Source organism: Euprymna scolopes, chromosome 2 (assembly GCF_053919585.1).
Source record: "Euprymna scolopes isolate OS-2025 chromosome 2, ASM5391958v1, whole genome shotgun sequence".
NCBI classification, from domain to species: domain Eukaryota; kingdom Metazoa; phylum Mollusca; class Cephalopoda; order Sepiida; family Sepiolidae; genus Euprymna; species Euprymna scolopes.
In genome coordinates this window covers 138,502,362-138,518,857 of record NC_136483.1, presented here as the reverse complement: position 1 = coordinate 138,518,857, position 16,496 = coordinate 138,502,362, and the positions used below count along the sequence as shown (strand labels likewise).

Genomic DNA, 16,496 nt, shown 5'->3' with positions numbered 1-16,496 from the left:
ACCGTCTGACATCTTCATTTTCCCTTGACCGCTGTTCCTTTTTTGAAGCATGTTTTTTCGAAATGATTTATTACGTCATAATAGTTACATTTTTTTTTCCAAGATGCTAAGCATTTTGTTTGACCGTGTATATGGCCCGTAGCATTACGCCCATAGCATAGTTTTAAATAGAGGGTTATTGTTGGATTGTTTTCATATACCCACTCGTTATCTCATTGTTGTTCCTATTTACTTGCCTCTCCACGAGGGAAGAGTCAGACACAAGGTCATTCTAAGGTCGCTGGGAAAATGGTGGGATCGTTCTACCGCTCCAGAAGATATCTCACTGCTGATGCAATTCTCTATCTATATAAAAGCCAAGTACGTCCAAAGATGGACAGGAGCTGCTAAAAACAGCCTATCCTGCCTTGACAGAGTACAAAATAGACTTCGTGGCTTAGTGGGGGATGCCCTTTTCTCTTCCCTGCAACCTCTCTCTCACAGAAGAGACGTTGCAAGCCTATCTTTGTTTTATCGTTATTTCCATGGCAAGTACTCGTCTGAGCTCCAATCTCTGGTCCTCTCTTGACAATCTTTCACGATAAACACCTGTCTAGCTGAAACTACTGTTAATAATTTTCCCCACTCTTTATTTGTGCTTAAATCAAAACGTAGATTCCATGAACAAAGCTTCTTTCTTAGAACTGCATGCCTGTGGCATTCTCTACCGCTTGCCTGTTTCCCACCTGACTTCAACTTGGATGTCTTCAAGTCCAAAATTAACAAATTCTGATGAACCACCCCCTTAAGTAATAACACTTTATCAAATCTCCAATACTAATGAATACTACAACACTATCCCATTGATTACTGTACACGCAATAACCCTTATCCCCGAGTGGCTCCTGGGCCTTGATAAGTGGTGGCCTCCATGTAAAAAAAAAAAAGAAAAAAAAAAAAAGGGGGGCTTTTTTAATGTTGTGAAATCTAGCTCCCAAAAAGGGGCACTCTGGATAGGAACAAAAATTTTTCTCAGTTATGAAGGATTTCTCCTCCACTGACCGAGGACAGAAAAAGTTAAGTGTAGCATCGGAACAGATACTACTCTGTGATTTTGGCCTGAAGGCCAAGAATATCACAATTATCACTGTAGTAGTAGTAGTAGTAGTAGTAGTAGTAGTTTGTAGTTTTGTGGATCTCTAATGCTCTCTTCCATTTTCTTTTATTTGCTTATGTTTCAGTGGATTCAAATATGAATGTTCTTTGAAGTGTTTGTCTCTACTGCTAAACGAGTTTATTTTAAAAAAACGCAGCATAATTTGCTTGACAAGCATTTTTCTTTTGTCCACATTGGTCCACTATAGTCTTGTCCTGGTTGTATTAGCCAAAGTTGCATTTTGCTTCTTGTATATACGTAGATGGGTGACATAGTTGTGCATTGACTCCTACTGTTAAAACTCAATTCTAGAACACGAAACATGATACCCAGCTGACAACACTTGCTACTCTGACATCCAAATCCAAAATCCATCCTGTCTCTGAAAAATCAGACTTATTATAACCAGCCAGAAGCATCTCATTTGCATGCTATGTTACAATATTACAAGCATATAAAAAGAAAAAGGCGGCCATTTTTTTTTCCTTTTTTGTGTATACAGAAATCTATAGACAGCACACAAACAGGTGTGTACTGATTTGTAATCATACGCCCCCTTGATGCTTAAGATCAATAATTGGTCTCATAGTCCACCATCCATACTGGGTGTCTTCATTTACGGCGTGACCATCGTATCGATTTTTCTTGCAGAACTTCAACCACCTCCTTTGCTGGTAAGGAAACTCTCTGTATGTCTAAGATGTGACGTAGCATTCCATCAACTTCCACTTTGTTCTTGGAGAGCACTTCAGTTATAATACCTCTTCAATAGGGGGTTGTACAATTAGAATTGGGTGGTTTTACCCACACCTCTTCACCAACTGTGATTTTCGCTTGTGCTTGTTCAATTCTCCCTGTGACGGCCAGCAGATGTTGCTATTTATATGTAAAAACAGATCAATACGGCACTGACGTTTTATCTTGGTCAGCCTTTGGTTTTCTTGAATAAGCATCCTGAATTTATGTCTTGGCCTGTTGAGATCTCCGTCGGGTTAAGGTTTTGAGGATATCCTTCAGTTTCATTCCCCGTAAAATAGAAAGAGTGATAGCATTGTACGCCAAAAATTAGGTACCCCTCCTATTAAAGTTGGGACGAGTAACTGGAATTGGAATTGAGAACCGGAAAAATCACAACTTTTGGAGGTATAGGAATCGGCATCGAAATTGGAAAAATGCGTGCCTATTTCATGATTCCCAAAAACGATCCTTTTAATTATCCTTATTTCCATTGATTTTATTTAAAACAAAATCTTTCACTGCTGGTAGTAATAATAAAATAATAAATATTCATTAAAACTTAAATCTATACATCACTCCATCTCCAACACACACACACAAGTGTGTTTTTACGTTTGAGAAAATACATGCACATTTAGCATGCGTTTTTACAGCAATCGGGGAAAATAACAGCTTTATACTTAAATATTTACAAATTTATAAAGCATTGGAATTGATAATTGTATCGGAATTGGGAATTTAGTAAAAAAATCGTTAATTGTATCGGAATCGGGAAAAATATTGGAATCCCCCCATCACTAGCCCCTATGTATATTTTTGTATCATACTTATTTTGCTTCATACATTTATTTGTTGTATTTTATACTTTTGTTGAATTTAGTCTCATACCTTTTAATATTTATATGAAACTAGCAAGGCCACCCGGCGTTGCTCGGGACCGTATAAAACAATGCAAAAAATTTTGAACATGCCTGTTATTCTTAGGATAGAGGATTTTTTGATGTCTATGTATCATTTGCCATCTTGAGCAAAGGAAAATTATACCTACCCTAGGATGGGTATCACACAACATATGTATGGAATAATTGTACCTTCATTGGACAGGAAATTTACAGCACGTATGTAGAAAAAAAATTCCTTACCTAGGGTGGGTTATGTACAACACATATTTAAAATTATTTAAAAAAGTTTATGCTGTGCTAAATGTTCAGTATGTCAAAGGTAAGAGTGTGTTTATTTTTACATCAGAGTGCAATAAAGAAGCACCGGATTTTTTATATAAATGTTATACTACTCGAATATATTACATGATTTTCGATTTTGATAACTTATGTACGTCACAGATAAGAATTTCTTTGTTTTTCATATGGGTACTTCACTGTATAAGTACCTTATTTCTTGGTTAGGATACTGTAGAAGTACCATTTTTTCTAAGTTAAAAATGGAAGAACTCGATACCTTTAAGTAATTTTCTGTTGTGCTAAATTTTCTGTGCGTATAGAGTAAGAATTTGTTTGTTATTTCATCAATTGCTATAGTGAAGAAGCACCTTATTTCTCATTTAAAAGTCATGCTATTCGATTATATAACGTGATTTTCAGTTTTAATGACTTTTATGCACTTCACAGGTAGGATTGGATTTGTTCTTCACATGAGTACTATACTACACAAGTACCTTCTTTCTTGGGTAGGATAATGTGCAAGTACCTTACTCGATGATTTTACATAATTTTCTGTTGTGCGAACTTTTCCATATATCAGAGATGAGAGTTTGTTTTTATAATAGAGTGCTATATTAAAGACGCACCTTATTTCTTATATAAAATGTCATACTACTCAAATATATTATATAATTTTCAGTTGGGATTACTTTTATGTACGCCATGGGTAAGTTTTCCTTTGTTTTTAATATGGGTACTCTACTGTATAAGTACCTTATTTCTCAGGTAGGATACTGTACACGTACCTTTTTTATAATGTAAAAATGACAAAACTCGATACGTTTATGTAATTTTCTGTTGTGTTACATTTGAAGTGCTTAGACGATGAGTGTTCAGAAACCATGCACGACGTCCAATAAAACATATCTACATGTCTATTTGTGTATAAATTTTTTACTAAATGTTGTAATCTTTTCCATAAATGAGCTTTAACTGTTTATGCAAAACTGTCGGCATAGATGGATGTTCATAAAACATACACAGTGTCTAATAAAAAATATATGGATCCGTATATTTATACTGTAAAAGCATCTTCAAAATAATTTATTATGATTTAGACTGCAGTGCACAAATACCTTAAAAATTGTCAAATCGGACCTATACTGCACAAGCACCTTCAAAATTGTACGATCGGACCTATACTGCAAAAGCACCTTCAAAATTATCAAATCGGACCTATACTGCGCAATTGTTGAATAGGACCTATACTGCACAAGCACCTTCAAAATTTTCAAATCGAACCTATACTGCACAAGCACTTTCAAAATTGTCAAATCGGACCTATACTGCACAAGCATCTTCAAAATTGTCAAATCGGACCTATACTGCAAAAGCACTTTCAAAATTGTCAGAATAGGACCTATACAAACATAAACATTACATATAATTCATAATGTTCAGTTAATTAGTTTTGGAGTTGATCCTAGACACACAAAGATATAACTATATACACATAATTAAAATTAATAATGATCGATTTATAGATTTTGGCTTTTATTTATTTACTTATTTTTTTTTGCTGTTAATTTAAAGTTTTACTTATTAAATTCGAGTAATTTTTTCTTTGTTTGTAATTTTATCGTCGCTAGGTCTGTTGTGCATTGTACAATTCCTACCATTACTGAGCGGATTCTATTTATACTCACGCAGACATTACAGTATCATTTCCCTCTGTATGTGAATTTAGTATATAATACCAATATTGTTGTGATGAATCACCTCTCATCTTATTCATTCATTATCGTAAGCATCCTGTCCGGTAACATAACATGGTGTCAGAAATGGGATTACAAGAACACACTTATACCAAAATGAAACAAACTGGAATAATGAATTAGCTGTGACATTTGTTTTTCTCTACAAGAATTTAAAAAGAAAAAAAAGGAAGACAAACACATGTGTAGATACTAAAAAGTATAAGGTAGGATAATTTATCTCAAGTTCCTCCACCAACAATGGTTTGATCCAGCACAAACCTTGCAAAATCAATGGACAGATTCATTTGATAAGTTAGGTTTCATTTTGAAGGTCTTATGTGTAATGTTGACATTTGCGATGAATTAATGTATTTTGTTTTAATTTTTCATTATTTTATTTTTATCATTATACACACACTTATATACTAGCATCGGTGCCCGGCGTTGTCCGGGTGTTTGGATGTGTATGTTCAGCAAAAAATAAAACAAAACAAAAAAAAAACGGGCAATTTTTTAATTTTGACCCCTATTATGACCACTTAACATTTATTGTTTTGGGCTCAAACCAAGTTATTAAGTTAGATCCATGTCCAAGGAACCTATATCTAAAATTTCAAGTATTTAGACCCAAAATTGTCGGAGGAGTTTGGTAGAGTTCTCAAAGGTCAAATCGTTGAACTTTGACCCGCCGAAAACTGATCACATCGATTTTTCCAAATCTCAGTACCGTGTATATCAAATTTCGAGTCTGTAGACTAAAAATTGTCAGAGTTATTGCGTAGGGAAATGTACACACACAGACACACAGACAGACAGATACACAAACACGTTCACTTTTATAGATGTACTAGCATTTAAGCCCGGCGTTGCCCGGGTATTTGGAGGTGTATGTTGAACAAAAAAAAGAAAATGCGGTCAATTTTTTAAAATTTTGACCCCTTAACATTTATTATTTTGGGCTCAAATCAAGTTATTAAGTTAGATCCATGTCCAAGGAACCTATATCTAAAATTTCCAGAGTTTAGACCCCCAAATTGTCGGAGGAGTTTGGTAGAGTTCTCAAAAGGTCAAATCGTTGAACTTCGACTCCTTAATAGCCAAATTTCTGGCCGAAAAACCAATCCCAAAGATTTTCTCAAATCTCAGTATCCTGTATATCAAATTTCGAGTCTGTAGACTAAAAATTGACAGAGTTATTGCGTAGGGAAATACACACACACACACACACACACACACACAGACACGTTCACTTTTATAGATATACTAGTTTTTCAGCCCGGCATTGCCTGGGTTTTTGGATGTGTATGTTGAGCAAAAAAAAAAAAAGCGGACAATTTTTTTTAACTTTGACCCCTATTATGACCCCTTAACATTTATTGTTTTGTGTTCAAATCAAGTTATTAAGTTAGATCCATGTCCAAGGAACCTATATCTAAAATTTCAAGTGTTTAGACCCCAAATTGTCGGAGGAGTTTGGTAGAGTTTTCTCAAAGGTCAAATCGTTGAACTTTGACCCCTTAACAGCCAAATTTCTGGCCGAAAATCGATCACATAGATTTTCCCAAATCTCAGTACCCTGTATATCAAATTTCGAGTCTGTAGACTAAAAATTGACAGAGTTATTGCGTAGGGAAATGTACACAGACACACAGACACACTCAGACACGTTCACTTTTATAGATATATAGATATATATGTATATGGCATAATTGCGTTGACACACTGATTCTTGTCAGATCACCGAAGTTAAGCAACATTGAGCCTGGTTAGTACCAGATGGGTAACCATTTGGGAATTCTAGAGGCTGTATGTGCTCTCTGCTTATATCGCCATTTGTTTCAAGTCGTCCTGTACATACACTTCACTTACCTCTGGTATCTAATAATGAGAGGTGTGGTTGGAGATTGCACACCTCCTGCCACAAAAATCTTATGTGCAGGCACCCCTTCATGGGTATTCATAATCTGTGAAAGACTAAAGAAACCTGTATATATAAATGGCTATATGTCTGTTTGTCTGTTTGTCTTCATATTTTCAAACTCTATCTCCTCTGAAACAAAGTCGCAGGGCGATGTTAGAGGCCTCAAATGATTGGATTTTTTGCATTTTTTTCTTTTAAGTCTTTAGCCAGGTAAATTTTTTTTTTTTTTTTTTACGGGCTGTTCTTTTATGGGTCTTTAGCCGGTTAACATAGTTTTTAAAAAATGGTAAAAAATGGGTCAAAATTGAAAAACATCGTGCTACAGTTTTTGTTTCATTCTAACTGTTAGCACCCAAATACTTTTTTTTTTTTGACTTTTGAAATCACGACTCTATGATAATATATACGGAATCTGGACAAATTAAATTATCATATTTAAGCGTACATTTTTACATTAGATTAACCTCCACAATTTTCTTTAAAATGACGACTTTTAAAGGTTTTGACTATGCTGCATAAGAAAATCTCATTTAAATTTTCCAGAGACAAGTAATTTTCGGAATATAAATTATTATTATGCACTTATTATGCACTCTAATTTACTGACGGCCATGTTTGTACGTGCATGCAAGAAACAAATCTACTTCTCTACATGAAGAATGGCTTTCGGAATAAACACCCTCCAAACTCCCCATGTTAAGAACAGCTTTCAGAATAAACACCTCATTTTTGGGGAGGGGAGGGGGTGAAGAAATAATTGCACTGAATTTAACTGTGATATTCGTTGTCAGCATGCCCAAAACCTATAACAGTTGACATTTCGAATGAGAACGGTGAGTTGGTGTATGCATACAAACATGGCGGCCAGTGAATTACAGTGCATAATACAGGTCTTTATATCTCGAAAACTACTTGTCTTTGCAAAATTTAAATGAGATTTTCTTATTCAGCATAGTCGAAAACCTACAAAAGTTATCATTTTAATGAAAATTGTGGAGGTGGACCTAATGTAAAAATTTACCAAATTACGTACTATAATCTATATAATTATAAAATCAAATGACCTTGTAACGGGTGTTGTAACCCAACATCCAGTTTACGACTTCCGGTTGCGCATGTGTACATAAACATAAACCCATAACAGCGTAAACAAATAAACACAAATTACTACTTTTGCAGAATTTGACCTGCGCACTGAAATATTAACGTTATTATTAAGAAATTATTATTTAATGGGAAGGGTGGGGTTGTTTTGCAACTATTCTGTATTACAACTATACTGTCGCAATTTTCTTACAAATAAATAAACGTTGACCTGTTGACAACCATAAAAACAATTTACAACAGCGATTTCCCCATCGCCTTCTATTTTTTTAAAATTTATTCTCCATATTTTAATACACCTTTCTTAAAAACATTCATACATTTTCTTTTACACTACCAACATAAATAATCCCGAAAATATATATTTTTTTAATTTGCGTTACAAATAAATAATCAGCGCAACAATAAAACGTATTGTTTTACTGTGTACGTTTTCAGCGTCCCAATTGTTTTTATTTTTGCGTTTCAATTATCCAAATAAACAATTGTTAATACTTTCTGCATTTTTTACATCGTTCATTTCCGTATTACGTTTAAGTTATTTTAACAGAATTTTCTTACAAATAAATCTACTTTAACCCGTTGACAACCATAAGAGCATTTTACAACGGCGATTTACCCATCGCCTTCTTTTTTTTTTTAAATTTATTCTCCATTTTTTAATACACCTTTCTTAAAAAATGATTTGAGATCAAAATGATAAATATTATTGGGGTCAAAGCAAAAAAAAAAAATTGACCTCTCTGGTCTCTACGAAATTATTCAGACAAACTTTGGTCTAAACATTTGAAATCTTACATAAAGTGTATTCACAAGTAGGGCAAGTTATGAACAGTACATAGGGCTCAAGCAAAGCCGGCCTGAACTGCTAGTTATAATCTATAATATAAATCTCACCTGTCTGTTTAAATGTATGTATGTATGTGCATATGTTTGTCTGGCTAAAACTTTCAACAGAGGCGACGGATTTTCATGAGATCAGTATCGTTTTGAAGCTTGTCCTTTCGGACAACAAACATCGAAAAATTGGTTAAACATTAATTACTTCACCCTCAAGTAGGCACTTTTCTACAGTGAGGGGTCGCTGTTTTTGCCGATATTTTCAAAAGCCATCCTCTCTTTTCAATTGACTAGCCTTAATTTAAACCTATGTCACTTCCGTATATATATAAAAGTGAAAATATCTTTCTGTCTGTGTGCGTGTGTGTGTGCATTTCCCTACCAAACTACTCTGTCAATTTTCAGTCTAAATTTTCAGTCTCAATTTTCAGTCTACAAACTCGAAATTTGGCATAAAGGGTATTGAGATTTGGGAAAATCTTTTTAATCGGTTTTCGGTCAGAAATTTGACTGTCAAGGGGTCAAAGTTCAATGATTTGACCTATGAAAATTCTACCAAACTGCTCCACCAATTTGGGGCCTAATTACTTGAAATTTTAAATGTAGGTTACTTGGGCATGGATCAAACTTTTTAATTTGATTTAAGCCCAAAACAATAAATGCTAATGTGTCAGAAATTGGGGTCAAAGTTAAAAAAAAGTTGACTTCTGCGGTCTCAAATTATTAAGACAATTTTTGGTCTAAACATTTGAAATTTTGCATGAAGTGTATTGAGACATACGGCAAGCTTTTTAACTGTTTTTTTGGCCGAAAATTTGGCTGGCAATGAGGTCAAAGTTCAAAAGATTTGCCCTTGACGGTTTCTAACAAACCATTCAGCTAATTTTGGGTCTAAACATTTGAAATTTTACATAAAGGGTATTCAGACCTGCAGAAAGCTTTTTAATCAGTTTTTTAGGGTGAAAATTTGGCTGCCAAGAGGTCAAAGTTGAAAGAGTTGACCTTTGCAAACTCTAACAAACTCATCTGTCGATTTTGTGCCTAAACACTCGAAATTTTAGATGCAGGTTACCTGGACAGGAGTCAAACTTATATATATATATATATATATATATATGCACATAAAGTCATGAACAGTATATAGGGCCTGAGCAAAGCCGGGGTGAACTGTTAGTGTATATATATATATATATATATATATATATATATAGCAGTTCACATAATATATAATATATATATTAACAAGTTTGACTCATGTCCAGGTAACCTACATCTAAAATTTCAAATATTTAGACCTAAAATTGGCAGAGGTGTTTGACCTCTTGGCAGCCAAATTTTTGCCAAAAAGTGATTAAAAAGCTTTCTGTCTGAATACCCTTTATGTAAAATTTCAAATTTTTAGACCTAAAATTGGCTGAATAGTTTGTTAGAGACCGCAATGGTCAAATCTTTTGAACTATGATACCTTGGCTGACAAATTTTCATCCGGAAACCGATTGAAAAGCTTGCCTTATGCCTAAATACCCTTTATGTAAAATTTCAAGTGTTTAGACCAGAAATTGGCAGAGGTCAACTTTTTAAAAACTTGACCCCAATTTTGAACCCTTAACATTTACTGTTTTCTGCTCAAATCAAATGAAAAAGTTTGCTCCATGTCCAAGTAACCTAGATCTAAAATTTCAAGAGTTTAGCCTCAAAATTGAGGGAAGAGTTTGGTAAAGTTTTCAAAGATCAAATCGTTGAAGTTTGACCCTTTGACAGCCAATTTTCTGACCTAAAACCGATTAAAAAGATTTTCCCAAATATCAATACTCCTTATGTCAAATCTTGAGTCCGTAGACTGAAAATTGACAGAGTAGCTTGATAGGGAAATGTACACGCACAGACATACACACACAGACAGACAATTTCACTATTTTCTGACCTAAAACCGATTAAAAAGATTTTCCCAAATATCAATACTCCTTATGTCAAATCTTGAGTCCGTAGACTGAAAATTGACAGAGTAGCTTGATAGGGAAATGTACACGCAGACATACACACACAGACAGACAATTTCACTATATTTCTATAGATTTTATAGATATATTTTATAGATATATAGATTAATGCTGGTACGATTGCAATATTTTTCCTGGTTCTGATAAAATTACCTATTTTGTTTCAAATTCCTAATTCCGATACAATTACCGATTCCGATTCTTTTAAAATCTCTTAGTATGTAGTCATAGATTTTTTTTTCTTTAATTATTTTCTTTCTAGGTTACCGTAAAAACCCATGCATTATATTCATATATTTTCACAAATGTAAAAAATACATATTTTGGAGTTATCTATAGATTTTAATTTTACTAGCAGTTAAAAATCAATAAGTGTTTAATGTTCATCATGGAAAATGAAGCTTTTAAAAATAAATAAAACTAAAAATAAATAAATAAATAAATAAATAAATAAAGGAATCGTTTCTTTTGTTTGTTTGTTTTGTTTTGTTTTTTTTTTGTTTTGTTTTTTAGGAGCATCGGAAAATAAATCACTAACTTTCTAGATTCCGATACCAATTCCGATAGCCCAAAAAAGTTCTGATTTCCCCGATTACCGAGTCCGATCTTGATTAATCGTCCTAAGACTAAAATATGTGTGTACATCAGGTTATTGGGAGAGAACTTCAGCAAAGTATTTAATAATTAAGGAAAACAACAAATAAGAGCATAATATTTATTTATTATTACAGCAGAGAAGATCGATATTATTCTCATATTCTGTAATACATAACTCCTATTAATTTGGGTTTTTTTTTTTTTTTTGTGTATTGATATTCATATTAAAATCCTTTTTTCTATTCATTTAAAACTAGCCTGGGTGCCCGGCGCTGGAGGTGTGTGTTGAGCAAAAAAAAAAAAAAAAAAAAAAAAAAAAAAAAAAAGTGGTAGTACGCAGGAAGGCTCAAACCCGTATCACGAAGGAGGAAAAGAACGTAAAAAAAAGTGATGTCTTTGCTGTTGCGTCCATCACAAAACCGGAAGTGACGAATGTTTAAATTAAGGCTAGTCAATCGAAAAGAGGAGATGACTTTCAAAAATATCGGCGAAAAAAGTGGCCCCCTCCTTGTTGAAAAGTGCCCACTTGAGGATGAAGGAATCAATGTTTTTAGCCAATTTTTTTTTATATTTGTCGTCCGAAGAGTCAAGCTTCAAAATGATACCGATCTTGTGAAAATTCGTCGCCTCTGTCGAAAGTTTTAGGCATAAATACATACATACATACACACATACATACATTTAAACAGACAGGTGAGATTTATATTACAGAAGAAAATACAGCTTTGTTATATATGGATCGTGGAATTGCATTTATCTGTAAAAGTTCTAGCTAATTTGCATATTCTTTTAAACATTCGTTTTCATTAATTCCCTATTAGTTTTTTTTCAGTTATGTTATAGGATAATCATCTTTAGTTAACTATTACGTGTAATTATATTCATGTAGATGTTCTACATGATTTATCCTGGCGTACTATTTTCGTAAAAAGCTTATAATAAATATAAACCTCTTTCTATATATATTTATGTATGCCTATATATATATTTGTTAAAAAATTTTGCCTACCAACCTCCTCTGTCAGTTTTTGGTCTACAGATATGAAACTTAATATATAGAGTATTCGAACTTGTGCAAAACTTTATATTTGGATTTTAGCCGGGGAAAATCCGTGCCAAAATGTGAAAATTGAAGAAATGAAATTTGCCATGTGAAGGTCGAACGACAGCATTACGAATATGCATGCGTAACATAATAGCTATTGGTTTATGTTTTAATTTTTAGCTTTGCAGCAAACATATCTTCATAGATCAGGAAAAAATGAATCGTAAGCTAAACGTTTTGGTTTGGATTCTCGGTGGTAGTGCAACAGTCATTTTTTTTTTTCTTTTTAAATCATTACTATATATTGGGTCCAATATAGTAATATAATAATATAATAATAATATATACGAAATCTGGGCAAATCAAAATATCATATTTAAGCGTATTTTATGACCGAGCAATGCCGGGTGCCCCCCCCCCTCCGCTAGTAAGTGAATAAATGAATAAATAAATATAAATAAGGAACTCTTACCTGTTTGGGTTTTAAGTTAAAAAAAAAAAAAAAAAAAAAAAAATAGCGCACTTTTTATGTCCCCATTAAAAATCCGTGTCATTCATCAACCATTTCGGGGTGGGCTTTTTTTATCACTAAAGTTTCCGCAGCGAAAGAAAGTTTGTTTTTAATCCAAATCATGGCGTATATTGATTCTGTCTTTTTTTTTTTTTTTCTTTTGTGTGAGTACGTGTTTGTCTTCGTTCGATTCGTTACAATAAATAAAAAAAAAAAAAAAAAAAAAAAGAAGCTAAGTGTATTGGAGCTATAGAGACACGGTGCGCCAGCTTGGACTCTTCCGCGTGCTACCAATTTTTATTTCTTTCTTTTATTATTATTATTTTTTTTTTTAATTTCTTTCTTTTTTTCCCCCTTTCAATGTGTCTTATTAATGTCCATTTTATTCTCTCTCTATCATTCTAATCAATGTCTCCCTTTTGTCGACGCCAGTTGCACAGTATGATTGCGTTTGGCATTTAACACCGCTTCCCGTCCGCGTCCAGGTTAGGTTTGGACAGTGTCGATAGCGTCAATTTTAAACGGAAAAGTAAAATCCAACTATGTTATAGTCGGATTTTACTTCATAGTCTGATTGGATTACTAAAAGACTTTTTTTCTTTTTTTTCTTTCTTTTTTTTTTTTTTTTTTTTTGACAGCCAACTCAAACAAAGTTTGTATTTGACTTAATGAAAAGGCGTGTTTTTCTTGGTCTTGGATTTATGGTTAGTGTTTGGTCTTTTGAAAGGAGATGTTTTTATGTCAGCTGCCGCAATAGACTTATGATTCATGACTTTCATCCCCGATTTAGGGTTATTACTCTCTTATGAGCAAGTGCAGTATATTGGGACACATGCCTTAAGGTAGAGATTATGTTAACTAGTATTAATTTTGAGACTGTTTAACAAAGGTTAACATTTTACATGTCAAGACAAACTGGTGAAAAAAAAAGATTTAATCAACATACAGTGGGAAAGGAGGAGAATAATAGATAGAAACTTAATAAGAGATGGACCACTTGGTGAGTTAATTGCTAATTACGACTAATTAAAATAATTAAAATGGAGGGATGTTTAAGCATAACTCAATCCCAAAATTTAAATGCTACTTATTTAATAAAGAACACTACATTTATTATTTATAGTCAACTAAAAATCGAGTAAAAATATTTATGTGGATTTCAGATGATAGACTATGAGTTTCCTGGGTCCTTCGATTTTCCTATGCAACTACTGCGCACGAGTCTTGCTAGTATAATGTATATAATAATACGCTAAGGCATTTAATGTTCGTACGTGCGCTATCAACATTCACGCGCATTAAAAAATGAGGTACTTGTGCATTACAGTTCTGGGAACAATTTTTTTTGTTTTCATTTTGAAGATTTTGAACAGAGGAAGACAATTCAATTTCAGAACAAAGGGAGACAATTCAAGTAGACCGTATCCGAAAATGTCAACAACAATAGAATAACAGAAAATAAAACAATTAACTGAACATTAAGAAAATGAATAAAAGTTGTCGTTATATGAAATTCAGGTTTGTTTTTTGTTTTTTTCAGAAAACGAATTCATTTCAGAATTTTTACTTTGTTAAAGTTACAAAAATGTAATTGTCTCCCCTTGTATCGAGATCTTCAAAAAAAAATTTAATAGAAAAAAAACAAAAAAAAAAAACAAAAAAATGTCCCCAGAACTAATGCACAAATGCCTCACTTTTGGTGATTGAGATTAATCTGATGTAGTCAAGGAAACAATTCTGACTTTAGTCGTTTTAAAATAAATTGTTCACGTCATGTAATAAATAAATAAATAAAAACATTTCAAAAAGTGGCATTCGTTAAACAATCTTTAGATGACAATTATTTTCATGGTAAGATATTTGAAAAAGAATTAAATTGTTATAATTCTAAACAAATAAAGAAAACACGTTCGCTTTATTTATTAAAATAATACTTATCTAACAATTATTTTTTACAAAAGAGTCATAATTTATTCTTAATAGTATTGACTCTGATGGAAATGTATTATTTCGAAGAGTTTTCTACGGATCCTACTAACCCAATCTAAATAAGTAAATGACAACGTTGGGTCCATTTCTCGCACAAAACGCTTTATTACAAATTAATTCGACTTTGCACATAGACACGTCATCTTTTTTATACATTGTTTATGCATATACGAAATCAGTTGCAAGGTTAACTAATTTGCATATGGGTGTTGGAAAATGACATTTTATTAATTTGTTATTGTTTCTGAATTGAATGATTGTTTTGATTTTAATTAGGCACCGCCAAAACTGGGGGGGGGGGCAGGTAAGTACTTTTTGACGGACCGTCTTTTTAAAAATCTACCAAAAATCAGGTAATTATCCGATCAATACGAAATTTTCAGCGATTATTAAGAGAAGAATGAACTTTATAACAGTGTACTTATTTTTCATAAACGATATTTTTTATTATTTTTTTTGCTTACACCCCCCCCTTGTTTTGAGGGGGTACAAATATGCTTAAAATAATCATCTGAAACCGAACACAACATATTGTGTTGTTGTAAGGGACAGAATTATAGATTTAAAAAAAAAAATTGTTTGCATACCTTATTTTGACGTCTGAATATCAGAACTTCGATTGTGTTTAATTATCCCGCTTTTGAGTTTTGAAGTGTGAAATTCGGTGAATATGTTAAGTTTTGACAAGCTTCTGGGCTTGACCATTACTCCTGATCTTAAATGGAACATGTATATCAAATCTGTTGCCAAGGCCGCTGGAAAAATGGTGGGATCTTTCTATCGATCCAGTAGATATCTCACTGCTGATGCTATTCTCTATCTATATAAGAGCCAGGTACGTCCAAGGATGGAATACTGTTGCCACATCTGGGCAGGAGCTGCTAGAAAGGACTTGTCCTGCCTTGATAGAGTTCAAAATAGACTTCGTAGCCTCGTAGGAGATGTCCTTTTCTCCTCCTTGCAACCTCTATCTCACAGAAGAGATGTTGCGAGTTTGTCTCTGATGTATCGTTATTTTCATGGAAAGTGTTCAACTGAGCTTCAATCTATGGTCCCCCCTCGCCAAACTTTCACAAGAAACGCTCGTCTAGCTGTAAACACTATCAATAATTTCCCCCACTCTTTATCTGTGCCTAAACCTAAACGTAGATTCCATGAACAAAGCTTCTTTCTTAGAACTGCACGCCTGTGGAATTGTCTTCCGTTTTCCTGCTTTCCGGCTGACTACAATATGGTTGTGTTCAAGTCTAAAGTAAATAAGTTCTTGATGAGCCGTTCCATATAAGTTATTAAATTTACCAAATTTTCATTACTAATGATTACTATATTGACCAATTTCTACTGTACACTCTTTAACCCTTATCCTTGAGTGGCCTCTGGGCCTTGATAATGTGGTGATGCCTTTGTAAAAAAAAAAAAAAAAAAAAAGTAAAATAATTAATTTAAGTTAAGCAAAACAAAAAAAAATTTTTTAATATTTATACGAAAAAAGCCATTTTAAAATCTTTGATAAATAAATTAACATTTTTTTTTTTTTAGCGAGCCGAATAATGCATGACCATTATTAAACAGGGCATGCTTTGAAGAATCGATACAAAAAATATAGATAAATATTGTGCGCTTTGTGTTAAAAATAGCATCATTTTTTTCGATCCCGTTTGAAAACGTTTGCCGCCTTTCAACTACGGTGGACCAAATG

At 33.2% G+C, this 16,496-nt stretch overlaps 1 protein-coding gene across 3 annotated transcripts in view; it reads right to left on the bottom strand.

The window, feature by feature from the left end:
- LOC145296292 (carbohydrate sulfotransferase 14-like) overlaps positions 1 to 13,302 on the bottom strand; it is a 131,200-nt gene extending 117,898 nt beyond the window's left edge. Inside the window, exon 1 of one of the 3 annotated variants that reach the window (XM_080142520.1) lies at positions 12,770 to 13,302. The gene's annotated coding sequence lies outside the window, so the exon portion shown is untranslated. The remainder of the gene's footprint in view (positions 1 to 12,769) is intronic. The other 2 variants (XM_080142523.1, XM_080142514.1) reach the window with 2 other exon arrangements.
- Between the last annotated feature and the right edge of the window lie 3,194 nt (positions 13,303 to 16,496).